Genomic DNA, 12,832 nt, shown 5'->3' with positions numbered 1-12,832 from the left:
GCTGACCCTCCCCTCTCTGCTGGGGTCCACCTCTGGCTAAGGATGCAGCAATCAGGAGTGGGTGGGGCTGCAGGGTGGAAGCAGCTTAGGTCACCCAGTGGGGCTTTCTTTTTTTTTTTAACAAGTAAGGAATGAATTTATAACCGTGAAGTCTTTGGAGGAGATGGGTTAGGTGATGTGAGAGAATTAGGGGGAGGGAAGGAATGTCCTCCTTGTGAAGCCACTGAGATTACAGCTGGTGGGCCTTTTAATTCCAGCCTTAACAACTGCACACAGGTGAGAGGACCTGGAGAGGAGAAAGGGATGACGAAAGGGATGTGCATGTGAGAGGAAGCCCCCTCCCCAGTCCTCTCCAGCTGTGGCTTCCTAGATGAGCTTAGAGACCCCCCTCCCCCTCCTCCCCCAGGTGCTACTGTCAGACCCGCCCTGGGGCCTCAAAGACTGACCTAGTCACCCTGTTTCTGGGCAGGAAGCCCCTCTCAGCCTGCCCCTCCCGTTCTCCAGCCTCCTGCTGCCTCACTTCCTCTTGGCCTCACACAAAGGCACTGACGTTTTCCTCCCCCTTTCACAATGGGGCCGTATGGCTCTATTATTCTCATATTCCCCAGATTCCTGACATCAGTGCCCAGGGAGGAATCAGGTGCTCGGAGGCGCAGGCCTTGGTGTGAAGACACATCTACGCTGAAAGCCGCTCTCTGGAAGCAGGGGATGGAAGTGTCACCAGCAATTTTCCTTAAAAAATGCGACCCAGGGGCTTTGTGCCGTCAAGTGGTTTGTAGCTTTCTCGGCTCTGAGAAGGCCGATGGGATGGGGGAGAGACCCACAGGGGAACATGCAACTCCCCCAGGCGGGGGTAGTACCAGGTATTAACTGGGAATTCATTGAGGGCGATTTGAGCTCTGGGATGGGAACTCCAGCTCTTGGGGCAGTAATGGGCGCTGACTAAATACACGGACACACTTCCCATCCACTCAGTGGGCTCACACTGGACACCCTCCTCTCACATCGCCATGCGGACTCCCCCGGCCAGCCCCCGGGACATCGGCACACACGTGGACTCACACATCCAGCAGATGACTCATCCTCACGCCCAGCCACTACACACAAAGCAGACTCACCAAGACAGCCTTGTTCCCCGCTGGCAACCCCCAGCCACTGACAGAGCCGCACGAAATCTACACACAAGACGGCTCCCACAGGCAAGAGCTAATTCTCTACTCACACCTCCCACCTCTTTCACTTCCACTCGCAATGTGCCCACACGGCAGATTCACAGACGCAGAGCTAACTCCCAGCCCTCGCCCTCCCCACACAAACACCGGCCACTTTTGGACCAGCCCTGACCCACGTAGACCACAGACCGTCCTCACAGCTCTCACTCGTCCCCCAGCAGCCCAGAGTCTCACCTTCCCCTCCCTCTCAGTGCGTCGGGGTGCATGTTCTACGGGGTGAGGGTGCTCTGGGCTCCTAGGAAAGCAGCCCTGGGGAGCGGCCCCTCCTTGGAGGCAGGGGGCTTCTGGTCAAGGTCTGGCCCCGCACTACCCCCCATCACCCCTGCCAGCCCAGTGTGAGCTCTGGAAACTCAGGGGATAGGGTGACGTACTCAGCCTGAACCCCTTCAGTCCTGAACAAACCCCCATGTTGATCACCACCTCAGGGGACGCAGCTGAGGCCTGGCTGGGTAAAAGCAACCCCTGCTTCAGCCTGGAGGCAACTCATTTCCCCTGAGTTTCTCCCTCCATTTACAGGTCTACTAAATGGAGCGTAGCTTTTCCTCAACAAGAGCTCTTGGGCCCCAACTGCTGTCCTCTACCCCTGGCCCCCGTCCCCTCTGTCCCGAGGCCTCCAGCCTGCAGGCAGGGACGAGCTCAGGCAACCTGATGCACGAGCCAAGCCCGAAAGGGGCCTGGTTTATGGCCCCAGAGTTCCAGCAGGAAGCCTGGGGGCAGGGCAGGGAAAGCTGGACAGGCAGGCCCGGCTCCGAGAGTAGAGGCTTTGGACGGACGGTTCAGGTTGGACCCCCTACGCGAAGTGTCACCCACCACCCATTATTCCACCATGAAAGCCCCAGACCTTAGGGCTCTGAGGAATTGTCTGTCACCTGCCTGGTCAGACCTCCCCTGACCTACCTCCTGCAGAGGTCATCCACTCTGCAGGCTGCCTCTGTCCTGTCCTTCAGGCCCAGGGAGTGTGAAATGGGGGGACAGGAGGGGCAGGGGGAGCCAGAAAGTCAACCCTTCCTCTGCTGGGTTTTGCTGAGATGATAGAGCATTTCCATGGGCTGCCCTGTGGCTTGGAGGACAGAGCCAGGCTTTCAAGGAGACCCGCCCAGCTCTGGACCTTGTCTTGTCACTTGGTTGCTGTGGGACCCCAGGCAAGTGTCTTTACCTCTCTGAGCCATTCTTCACCCTTAAAATAGGGATGCTATAGGATGGAGAATGAATTGGGGGAGTATATCAGTTGGTGTGTGTCATTGTTCAGTCTAGTAACTGGCCCACACAGGAAGTGCTCCGTAGGTGGCGTCTGTGGTTCGAAACATCTTCAGGCCCCAGGGTGGGAAGCCCCTGCCCTTTTCTTTTTCCAGAACCTCAGGGATGCTGCATTTCTGCCCAGAGCCCAGGCTGGGAGCACCTGTGGATGGCAGTATCTCAGAAGCCCAGGTCTGAGGGCAGTGCCATTGGAATTAGCCAAGTAGGGCCAGGTGGAGGCTTGGAACTAGGCCCTGGAATTGCCCCTTTGATGGAGACCAGATTCCGTGAGCAAAGGGTGGGAAGGCATGGAATTCAGGGGGTCAGCAGAGAGGGGCTTTCCTATACAACCCCCTCAAGGACCTTGACCTACAGGGTCCTCCTTCGTCACTTCTAGGCTGGAGGTTGGCTTGCTTCGTGGATTTAAAATGATTTTTCCTTAATTGATAAATCAGTCTCACCCAATTCTCACTCTTGCCCTTCAGAGGTAGGAATTTTGAATTTCCATTTTTACAGATGAGAACCAGAAAAGTGAAGGGACTCACTGAGATCACGCAACTATTAGTGGCAGAACTGAAATTTCAAGCTGGATCTTCTGGCTGTGATGCCAACTCCCTGCCCATCACACCAGGGTGTCCCTCGGGTTTCCGAGGGCAGGTGTGATTTGTCTCTCAGGAATGGCAGCCTTGGGCATCAACTTTATTCAGTATAAGACCCTCCTCCTCCTGACGCCCCCTCCCCTGTCCCATCACCATCAGTTCCTTTGGACACACCCTGGGAGGTGACAGCAGACAGAGCTCGTATCACTGCAGCCCACAAAGTCCTTCCCCGTCTTTCAGACCCGGCCTCTCCCTGTCCCCTGGGCCACCCTGAGCCCCTCGTGCGGCCTTCTGCCTTGGCTCACACACTTCCCTCTGCCTGGAATGCTCTCACCTGCATTGCCCACCTGGCTATAACTCCATGTGTCTTTACAGCCAGCTCAGGTGCCATCTTCCCCAGGAAGTCTTCCTGACCCCTCTCCCTGAGAAGCTCGGCCACCTGCCTCACCCTTGTGTTGCCCTCTATCTGGGCACTACCCATGCACCATCATAATGGCCCTTTTCTTATCTTCCCCTGGAGTAGTCGGTGGTAAGCTCCACAGGGCCACAAACCTTGTCTTACTCTCTCAGTCAGCAACACGGTGGACAGGAGGGCTCTTTCTCTGCAAGAGTCAGAAACCCATCACACACTGGCTTAGCTAAAGGGAACTGGTTGGCTTATATGGACTGAAATGCCAAGAAAGTCAGTTTGGCTTTAGACAAAGGGGGAAGTTCAAAAGATGTGATCAGAAATCTTCATCTCTCTGTCTCTTACACACACACACACACACACACACACACACACACACACACACACACACACACTTCTGCTCCTCTCTATGGGAACTCCATTCCTAGATTATGCACAGTGCTGACCAAGATGGTGCCACGCAGCTCCAGGCTTCCATCCTACAGCTGCATAACAGCTGCATAAAGAGAGCTCTTGCCCAACTCTTCCAGCCAAAGTTCCAGGGTTGCCCCTGATTGGCCAGGACCATCTTTCATGCCCCCTTGGGGATCTAGAGAGTAGATAAACCCCACTGAAGCACATAGAGCTAGAGTGGGATGGGGCAGGGGGCGGGGGCATGATTCTTCCAAAGAAAGAAGATCCCTTTAAGCAGAAGAAGGGGGAACGGACCCCTTAAAGCCCATTAAAGTGGTGCTTTTCAAATTTCAGTAGCTCACAGATCTCTTGGGGATCTTGTTAAGATGCAGATTCTGGTTCAGCAGGTTTGGGGTGGGGCCTGAGAGTCTGCATTTCTGACAAACTTCCAGAGGATGTTGCTGCTGCCCCACTGGGAACCACACTTTGAGTGGTGAGGGGCCTGATGCACCTAACGCCTGGCCCCGAATGGACTTCATGTGCGACGAGTGAGGGGAATCAAGATGCTGCTGGGACTTGGTGCCCACCTTAGTCCTCCCTGCTTCCCCAGGCCCAGCCGTGCCTCTTAGATTGCTCCTTGCCATAACTGGTGAGGCAGGCAGGGCGAGCCTTCTTATTCCTATTTTGCAGGTGAGAAAACAGAGGCTCAAATACTTTGCCAAGTCATACCTATCCCAAGGGGCTGAGCTGGTCCTGGGTACCTGCCTGCACTGAGGGACCGCAGAGCTCTCCGAAGGCAACCCCTCCTCTTACAGGAACAGAGCCCTCACCAGAACCCCTCCCACTCATAGGAAGGGGCTGAAGGGCTGCCGGGACAAACAGAAGGAGAAGTGGTCCACCGTGCTATGGTCATATTTCCCCAGGATTGGAAATTCCCAGGCCACTGAACAGAAAGCTGTGTCAGCTGGTGAGGTGACGAGGTTTTTATAGCCCAGGTGACCTCTCTGCTGTGCTGTTTGTAAATCAAAGTTGCAAAGGGCTAAGGTCATCCCGGCAGCCCCCGCTCCCTAGGTTATTTTTAACCTTCTTTATCGTATCAGTTCTCTCCTTCCTGCTCTTCATTTGTTATCTTTAACAAAGGTAGTCTCACCAAGGGTAGGGCCAGTCACACCTGGGCTTCTAGGAAAGAAACGTGGGTGTCTCTGGCCCCTGACCTCACCTCGCAGGGGTGCTCTGAGCACCTGCAAGTAATTTGAAGGAAGAATCCTTAGTGGATCTATGGGCTGGCACAAGAGGAAGACTGTTAGGGTGATCCAAAGATGGAATGAGCTAGTGGAGAGGGAGGGAGTTCTCTGTCTGTTATGAGCTGAATTGTGCACCCCCAAAATTCCTATGCTGAAGTCCTAATCCCCAGTACTTCAGAATGTGACCCTTGGAAATAGGGTCTTCGCAGATGTAATAAGTTAAAATGAGGTCATCCTGGAGTAGGGTGAGCCCCTAATCCAATATGACTAGTGTCCTTATAAAGAGGGTAAATTTGGACACCAAGACACACACAGGGAGGACAGACGTCATGTGAAGATGAACTCAGGGATTGGGGTGATTCAGCGGAAGCCAAAGAGCAGAAGAGATTGACAGCAAATCTCCTGGGCAAGAGGCATGGAACAGAGTCTCCCTCAGTCTCATACGGAACCAGCCCTGCTGACACCTTGATTTCAAACTTCCAGCCTCCAGAACTTCGAGACAAGGAATTTCTCTTGTTGAAGCCACCGAGTTTGTGGCATTTTGTTATGGCAGCCCTAGGAAACAAATACACCATCTCTGGAGGTGTTCAGGCTGAGACTGACAGCCACTTGGTAGGATATCATCCAGTGGAAATATTATGTAAGCCGTCCATGTCATCTGTAATTTGCTAGCAGCCATGTGAAAAAACTTAAAAGAAACAGATGAAATTAATTTTAATAATATATTTTATTTCACCCAATAAATCCAAAATATCATTGCAACATGTAATAAGTACTAAAAAGAGCTTTTAATGAAATGTTTTATATTCTTTTGTTTGTTTCATAGTAAGTCTTTGAAACCTAGTGTGTTATTTTCCACTAATGGCACAGCTCAATTGGGATTAGCCGCATTTCAAGAGCTCAATAGTCACACAGAGCTAGTGGCCACTGTATTGGACAAGGTAGGTCGAATTCGTTCTCCCCTCTGTATCCGTGGGGCTTTAGGCAGTTTACTGAAACTGATAGGGCCTCAGTTTGTTCACCTGCAAAATGGGGACAATAATAATACCTCCACCACAGAGTTGGTGTGGGGAGTAAGTAAGAAGGATGTGCCTGGCTGAGAGTGTTCTTGGCACCGGGTAAAGCTCTGTAACCCAGGACTGTTACTACCGTAAGGCCTGTGGACAGCAGACCAGCTATTTAAGGACCTTCCCATTCCAAAGGCTTGTAGATCACCACATTTCTCACTAGGCTCATCTTGACCCTCCTCCACACTCAGAGCCACCTCCAGGATCCCCACTCAGACCAACTTGAGTACATCTCCTCCAGGAAGCCTGCCTAAGGGTCCCAGCCCCCATTTTAAATTCTCAGAGCACCCTGAGAGAGCCTTACAATTTAACACTTAATTGTTCTGTTAATTGTGTCATTACCTGTGAGTGAGGTTTTAAATCCCTTGAGGGCTGGGATATGCCTCTTCTGGTTTCTCCTCTAGCCTGAGTTCTGAGCCTGTTCAATCACTCAGTGGGGCAATAAACCTTCATTGAGCGCCTAGCCCGAGTCATCCATTGGGCCCTGCCAGACTTAGAGTAGGATCAGTTAAAGACGTGCAGGTCAACTCACACATGCACACCGCTCAGAAGCCCCCAAACAGGTGATCTCTGGGCACCAAGGCCTATGGCTCATGCTAGAAGAGCCATACCCCGGACCAGCCCGGGGCAGTGGAGGTCCTGGAACCTTCCAGGAAAAAGAGGTCAGAGGTGCCGACAGTGATGTTTTCCAGTGCGCTTCACCCCAAGCAGGGAAAGGTTTCCTGCCGTGGGCTGGTGGGCCTCACGCAGGAGCCCCGAATGCCTGGCCCCGGATGAGACTTGGGTCTGGCAGGGGCCCTCTGAGCCACCCTCTGCTCCCCATCTCCCCCTTGCCTGGATGGCATCTGGGGGCTTGTTTACTACAGGTTGCGCCCTGATAGAGTCCCAGCTGGCCGCGAGCGGTAACCGCAGCACCTCCGCGAGAGACTGATGTGGAGAGAGTCACAGTCAAGCCCACCCAGCCCAGCCCCCCTCCTCCCCCAACACGACAGTCGCATGCGCTGGGTGTTGACCCTAGGACTGAGCCTGGCACGGGACAGGGAAAGGCCAGCTGAAAAGGCACGTCCTGTGGGCACACAAGGCCCCGCCCACTCCTGCTTCTGTGAGCGGCATGTATCTCTCCCCGACAGCGCTCCATACAGATTACAGAGGGCGCATTTGCCCCATGAGCCAGGCCTGTGGACCCATCCCACCCCAGTCTTCCTGCCCCCTCCTCTCTTATTCCCTGGAGGCAAAACACCTGGCTTTGAATCACACTATGCCCTCCTCTAGCTGTGTGGCCTTAATCAAATTATTTAACCTCTCTGAGCCCCGGATTCCTCGACCATAAAATGAGGAGAGCAATAATATCTACCTTGTTGGGTTGCTGTGAAGTTTAAATGAGACGCTTTCCATCACGTGCTTGCTGTAGTGAGCGGCACCTTAACAAGTGTCCACACTAACTGCTCTTTATGATCGCGGTGGTGATTATCATTTGCTTGTAAAGCCTGACAGGAGGCTTATTCTGCTACCCAAATGCACATTCCAATCGTGCAAAGCTAGGAAACGTGACGTCAATTTTACCTGCCTTTTTTGGGATTTTGTAGCCTATGACTTTTTTGTTGAGGAATTTGTACTGACACAAGACAACTCTTTCATTCTACAAATATGTACTGAGCACCTGCTAAGGAGGTGATGTATTCTTGGCGGTCCCAAGAGCAGAACTGGGTGATGCAGACAAGCAGCGTTCCTGGCAGCTGCCCCGACCACATCGTGAAAGTTCCTTTCATGCTTCGCTGAGGGGATGGCAGGTTCTTTGTCTGTGTCCCTGTATCAGGCCTAGCATGGCCTGGAGGTGATGTCCAAGGAGGTGAGCAGAAGGGGCCTGTGCAGGAATTTAGACCAGCTTTGGGGTTTGGGTTCCTGCTTCTAACTCTGTGACTCTGGGAAAGTCAGTTAGTCTTACAAAGCCTCGGTTTCCTTCTCTGTTAAATGGGCATAATAACACCTAGCCTGTGACCTCACAGGTTTGCCGTCAGCACATGTGTGGGTCTTTTAATAACTGTATTTTTTTCCTTCCTTCCTTCATTCTCTCCCTCTCTCCCCCCCTCATCCATCCACTCAACCATTCAACATTTTTTTGATTACCTACACTCTTTCAGCTACTGGGGAAGGAGCTAGAAGTAGAAGGAACCCAGACAGCCCCAGGGCAGCGCTGTCCACAGGGATTCTCAGCCCTTCTCCCCATCTCTGGGTGTCCGTATTGCAGCAGGAGGACAGGAGCCATCAGACAACTTCTTGGGAGGGGCTGACCCTTCCTCAGTCCAGCCCAGGTGACTGGTGGCCCCTCTGGGCCCAACCTGGTCTGGGTGAGAAGCAGCCCAGGCTCCCAGGCAGATGCCCAGGGTGGAGCTCCCCGCTTCTTGGACCCCAGCCAACCCAGCCAGCTCTCCCAGCTGGACTCTTGACCCTGTGTTTTCCCGTTCCTCGGCAGGAAATGAGCTCTGAAGGAAAAGGGCTGAGTGGGCTCCAGACATACCCACGCTTAAGGCAGGAAGTAGGAAGCAGGGGAGGTCCCAGCCATATCTGTCCCCTTCTCTCAGAAAAGCAATGCTTTTTAGACAGCTCTCCCCAGCAGACTTCTGCTCAGTTCTCTCTTTGGAAAGCACTGGAACCCGTGGCCACTCCCAGCTGCAAGAAAGACTGGGGGAAAGGGAGCGGGAAAATCATGATTGGCTTAGACCAAGCATCGGCAAAGTTCCATGAAGGGCTAGGTGGTAAATATTTTAGGCTTGGTGGGCTGAGCAGTCTCTTTTGCAACCACTCAACTCAGCCTCTGTGGCGTGAAATCGGCCCGAGATGCTACATAAACAGAGGGGTGTGGCTGTGCGCCAACACAACTTTATTTACGGACGCAAACTCGGATTTTGTATAATTTTCATGGGTCACAAAATATTACTTTTCTTTTGATTTTTTTCAACCATTTTGAAAATGTTAAAAACCGTTTGAGCTTGTGGGACGTACAAAAACAGGGAGCCGTCCGATTTGGCCTCAGGCCAGAGTTTACCAATCCTTGACTTAGAACAATCATAAGCCATTCCTTGGGGCTGGGTACTCCAAGGAAGGGTGTGTGTGTGTGTGTGTGTGTGTTTACTAAGAGGCACACTGGGGGACAGGGGTGATGCAGGGGGTGCATTCTATGAGCAACTAACGGTGTTCACCACAGGCCATATTGCCACTTCACAGGAAGAACAGCGGAGTCGAACCAAACCGTCCAAACTCCAGAGCCCGCCCTCTAAGCCTCCATGCTAATATTCTCTGCTCAGCTGTGAAGGCTGGGGCATGAGCGGGTGGGCAGGCATGTCAGCATTGGTCCCAAGATGGCTCACACAGGGACACAGGCCTAGGTACTGTTGACACCCTCCAGCAGCCTCTCCTCTCGCAGGACCTGGAGGGAAGATCACAGGAGAAGGGTGTGGAGTGCGGAGAGCGGGGGGTGGCGAAGGAGCTCCCACCTCCTTCCCTCCGCAGGCCAGTGCACATCCCTGGTGTGGGTGATGGGGTGGAGGCTTCCCTCCAGCCCTAGAGCAGGATTTCCTTTTCCCTTCACATTAATAGATGGGAAATTGGGTTTTATTCTCATGGGAAGCGGAGAAGCCCTCCCCCCTCCCCTGATTCCCCTCTTTCCCCTGCTCTTCCTTTCCTGCCCACCCCCAGCACAAAGGAGATTCAGGGAAGGATTTAACAGCTGAGGGAGCCCGAGAGACTTTGAAAACTCAGACATGTCACCCTTTCAGCCACTAAAATATCTTTTCTTTATCTCCTACAGTATGATTTATTCTTTTAAAGTTCATTCAGTTCCCCCTGAGCACAAGCTAGGCACTCTTGCAGGGAATTTTACATGCTTTGATTCATGTAATCCTCCCCGACACCCTGTGAGGTAGGTGTCATTAGACCCATTTCATGAAGGTGGAAACTGAGACCCAGAGAGTTTACAAAATCAACGGCAGCACCGATTTAACCCAGGTCCGACTGACTCCCGTCTGCTGCTGAGGCTGCCTCTGCCCAATGGGACGACCTGGGAAGAAGGGGTCAGTGAAGGATCTGAGTTCACAACTCAGGCACTGGAGTCAAAGAGACTTGAGTTCAAATTCTGGTTAAAGATGTATACTAGCTGCTTCCTTGGGCAAGTGATTTAATATCTCTGAAGCTCAGTTTTCCCTCCTATTAAAAAAAAAAAATCTATTCTCTCTTCCTCCAGCCCATGATTTCTCCTTGGGAAACCACTGTTCCCCAATTCTCCATTCCTATGGTTCACCTGGCAATGACCCCATGTGCCGGCATTAGTGTAGCACATGCCCTACACCCAGCCAATCAGAGCATCTTGTTCTCTCAGACTAAGTGATGCATTCAGGGATAAGTACATGTGACTAAATCCAGCCAATGAGAGTTAGGTTTGGGATTTTTGCTGGACCCATTAAAAAAGGAAGGCTCTCTTTTGGCTTACTGGGATGTAAGCCTAGAGCTTCGAGTGGCTATATTGTCACTGCACAGGAAGAGCCTGCCTGAGAGTAAAGCCAAGGAAGAAAAAAAAAAAAAAAAGAGGCTGAACTAAGAAACCATGAGAGGGAGAAGAGTCCCTGTGAGATGATTTCACCTGAGCTCCTGGCTCCCAGCTTGCCTAAGATGTATCCTCTGTTGCCTTCGTTATATAAGGCTAACGTGTCCTTCTCTGTCTATGCCAGTCTGAGATGTTTCTCTGACACTTGCAATCAATGAATAGAATGAAAGCCCCACGTGGGCAAGGATTTTTGTCTGTTAATGTATCAGCTCCAGTGCCTGGAACAGTGTCTGGCACATAGAAGGTCCTCAATCAATATTTGTTAAACAAATATAACATCTCATCTCATAGGATGTTGTGAAGATAAAGTGGAGAGATGAATATCCAAGGTTGTCCCCAATGCATGGCCTGGTGATCCTCAACCACCATGGCTCTAAGCCAGAAGCCCTGCCCTCCAGCAGCTTCTAGTCTGGTGGACTGTCCTCCCAACAGGCCTCAGGCAGGTCAAGGCAGGAGTGGTTTAAGTAATGAGCAGTGATCAAAGACCACGAGTGGAGGGAAGTCCCTGACGGCCCAGTGGTTAGGACTCAGTGTTTTTACTGCCGAGGGCCCGGGGTTCAATCTCTGGTAAGGGAACTAAGATCCTGCAAGCCGCACGGGGCAGCCAAAAAAAATTCAATCAATCAATCAATCAGTCAAGGACCATGAGTGGAAAATGCATTACTCAAAGCTGTAGGGAACACAAATGATGCTGCAGACCTGGTCCCTGCCCTCCAGGACTCTACTTGGCACCCTCCAGTCTCTGTGGCCCCCCTCACAACTCATTGGGTGGGATGACATCAATCTCTGGTAAGGGAAATGGGCATGTGGCATTTCCATGTGGCAGAGGGAAGAGTACCCACACCCAGTCAGGAAGGGCGAATGTCATGGGGGGCAACCATGTCTGCTCCCAGCTGACATCTAGAAAATGCAAAAAAGAGTAACTACTGGCTTTTGGATTTGAACAGACACGATGGTGTAGCAAAAAGAGCACTGTGCTGAGTGAATTGAAGAGCAGACTTCACCATTAAGGACCTGAGGCCAGAAGGTCTTGTATTGGGTCCTACTTCTGTTTTTTGTGCATGGGGGAGACTCTCTCCAACCCAAGCTTGGGTTTCTCCAGGGACCACATTTTCTACTCCCTCTCACCCCAACCCTGCCTAGTGCAGAGCTGGGGGCACTGTGGGCTCACAAACACACAGACAGCTCTACCTGGAGAGCCAAGACATTTTTCCTCTCCCCCCCACCTTCAGCCTTCCGGAAATAAACCTGTTCCTGTTTCCAAGAAGCACCTCAAAAAGTTACCCTCTAAATCCTGTTCTCGTAGTCACTCTCAATCTGGGTAATTAAACTCAACACTTCCGGGGTGATTAAAAATTCATTCAGCATTCAACAGGCCCGGAAATGAAATGCAGTGGGAAACACACTTGGTGCGCCTGGTTAGATGTAATTAGAAAATCGTCCTGCTGGGGCAAGTATTATAACTAAGGCGATGTGGCAGCCACAGAAGTGTTGGTAGGGAAGGCGACTGCCCTGCTTACACGGTCACAGGCCTCTTCTCGGGCCTTTAATTACTTTCCGTTACTCAGCTGTTGCTGACGGTTGCATTGCACGAGCAGCTGGCTTACAATAAGGGTTTTCACTTCTAAATCGGCGAGGGTTCATAGGCACTTCTGCCCAAGCCTGTTTAAGCCTCCACTCCTCTGTCTGCGCATCCGTCCCTCACCTCCCCCTGCTGACAGCCGCTGACATCCCTTCCCTCCCCACTCAACCGTACCACCTGCAGGGCTCCATCCTGGCCCTTCTGCATCCTGGCACCATTCCAGCATCTCCACACCTTCCGCCCCTGATGCCCTATCCCTGCACAATTTGGTTCTCTCCTTCCTCTTCCCTTTGCTTCCAGCTACTGTCCTCCAGGAGTGGTCCCTGCTGGAGGCCAGCTGCCCCCTGGGAGGTCTTCAAGGTTCCTTGTCTGCCAGACAATTGCCCCATTGCTTGGGATGCCTGCCTGGAGGCTGGTACTCTTGGATGCTGCAGAGAGTCATTTCCTTTCCCCATCTCAGAAGCCACCAG

This window comes from Tursiops truncatus, chromosome 16 (assembly GCF_011762595.2).
Source record: "Tursiops truncatus isolate mTurTru1 chromosome 16, mTurTru1.mat.Y, whole genome shotgun sequence".
NCBI classification, from domain to species: domain Eukaryota; kingdom Metazoa; phylum Chordata; class Mammalia; order Artiodactyla; family Delphinidae; genus Tursiops; species Tursiops truncatus.
The sequence above is the reverse complement of the archived record's forward strand: the minus strand, read 5'-3'. Positions refer to the sequence as shown.